The sequence below is a fragment of the Ciconia boyciana genome, unplaced genomic scaffold, assembly GCF_034638445.1.
Source record: "Ciconia boyciana unplaced genomic scaffold, ASM3463844v1 HiC_scaffold_39, whole genome shotgun sequence".
Classification (NCBI taxonomy): domain Eukaryota; kingdom Metazoa; phylum Chordata; class Aves; order Ciconiiformes; family Ciconiidae; genus Ciconia; species Ciconia boyciana.
Window position 1 is genome coordinate 148,877 of NW_027328407.1, and position 2,307 is coordinate 151,183.

Below are 2,307 nucleotides of genomic sequence, written 5' to 3' on the forward strand. Positions count from 1 at the left end.
TGGAAGAAGAGCACAACCTCCAGACACCAGCACTGAAGAAATTCATTTTATTACAAACATGCCACACAGGAGGCCACCTATATTGTTGTGCGAGAAAAATGTACAAAGACCTCTGGCTTAGACAGGTTCATGCCCCTGAGGAAGTGGAGTAGATGTAGGCATTCCTGGACAAACAGCATTATCACAGATAAAATGCCCAAGGCACAGGAGGCCCCAGAGATGAACTGGAAATCACTTCTGCAAAGACACGAGCAGCTTATAGCTGCTGAGAGACAACTGATTGAATCACCTTCTTCAGTGCATCTCTGAGCTCCTGGTTCCTCATGCTGTAGATGAGGGGGTTTGCTGCTGGAGGCACCACCGAGTACAGCACAGCTGCCACCAGATCCAGGGATGGCAAGGAGATGGAGGGGGGCTTCAGGTAGGCAAAAAAAGAGGTGCTGACAAACAGGGAGACCACAGCCAGGTGAAGGAGACATGTGGAAAAGGCTTTGTGCTGTGCCCTCTCAGAGACCATTCGCAGCACAGCCCTGAAGATCTGCACATAGGACAGCACAATGAAAATAAAACATCCCAATGTTAAACAGGAACTAAACACAAGCATCCCAACTTCCCTGAGGTAGGAACGTGAGCAGGAGAGCTTGAGGATCTGGGGGATTTCACAGAAGAACTGGTCCACAGCATTGCCCTTGCAGAAGGGAATCGAAAATACATTGGCCGTGTGCAGCACAGCATAGAGGAAACCACTTCCCCAGGCAGCTGCTGCCATATGGACACAAGCTCTGCTGCCCAAGAGGGTCTCGTAGTGCAGGGGTTTGCAGATGGCAACGTAGCGGTCGTAGGCCATGATGGTGAGAATGGAATACTCAGCAGACATCAACAAGAGAAAGAAAAAAACCTGTGTAGCACATTCCGTATAGGAAATGGCCCTGGTGTCCCACAGGGAATTGGCCATGGATTTGGGGACAGTGGTGGAGATGGAGCCCAGGTCAAGAACAGAGAGGTTGAGGAGGAAGAAGTACATGGGGGTGTGGAGGTGGTGGTCGCAGGCTATGGTAGTGATGACGAGGCCATTGCCCAGGAGGGCAGCCAGGTAGATGCCCAGGAAGAGCCAGAAGTGCAAGAGCTGCAGCTCCCGCGTGTCTGCAAATGCCAGGAGGAGGAACTCAGCAATGGAGCTGCCGTTGGACATTTCCTGCCTCTGGGCATGGGGCATTGTCATAGGAGAAAAAGACAGTCACAAGTTAGGGGAGACTTCTCAGACCAAAATCAAAGCCATTTCCCATAGACCCTCCCCCTGGTACACCCAGACACCCTTTTCTTTTCCTAGGAGACCTTCCTTCAGCTCTGTGCCTGCTGCCCTCCTTGGTGCTGGCCGTGTGAGTAATGAAGAGACAGGGACTCTGCCCAAGGGCTCTTGATAAGTCATTCCCACTCTGCAGAAGTGGGTAGGGGCAGGGACCAGTCCTGGTGTTCAACTTTGTCCTGTGAAACCACTGCTAACACAGAAGGGCCTGTCAGCATCTGCACTGGCAGTGCTAAGGAACGGGAATGGTAACGGCAATTTAAGAGTTCTAGGGTTTTTTACAGCTCCCTCCCCACCTCCCCTGGCGAGTATTCTTGGATGTCAGAAACCCTCAGCATTTCTGCTGCCTCAAGCAGAACAGAGCGACTTCTGCGAGGCAAGACGATTGCTTGTGGGTTAGTGCAGAGTGAGGGGAGCTGGTCTGTCCCGCTGATGGGTTCCCAGTTTCTCTGGGATTGCACCTTTCCGAGATGGAGGGTGATCATACGCCCATGTTACCCTTGAAAACCACAAGGCACTGCTGAGAGCAAAAGTATCCACCACAGACCACTAAATGTCTAATCCTTTGTCAAGGCCTCAGCACCCCACTTCTAGCCAAGGACACACATGGCTCATTTCACCAACCCAACAGCATTTTCTCTGTCGTAGCATGTCTGCGCTTCTACGTGGGGCTTTCAGATAACACCAAGATGTTATAGGACAGGTTTGCATCCTGGAGAGAAGCTCACAGCTGGGAATGACAACCCAACGAAATACACAAGTGTCCTAATGATGGCATCTGAGTAAGGGAGAGTCAGCTCATTCCTGGGATGCCCAGACTGCATGGCCCACAGCCCCACAGCTTAGAGGAAAGCTGGGACACTTGTTCCCACGGACACACCTGCATGGAAGGACACACAAGATCAGTGTGTGACTCTGCAGCTGAAACTCCCATCCCCAGACAGCCTGACAGCGAGAACAAGGTAACACTAACGATAACATGGACAAGTGGAGAAACAAGG

At 51.6% G+C, this 2,307-nt stretch overlaps 1 pseudogene; it reads right to left on the reverse strand.

The window, feature by feature from the left end:
* Nucleotides 1-256: 256 nt before the first annotated feature.
* Nucleotides 257-1,279, reverse strand: LOC140645819 (olfactory receptor 14J1-like; annotated as a pseudogene).
* Between the last annotated feature and the right edge of the window lie 1,028 nt (nt 1,280-2,307).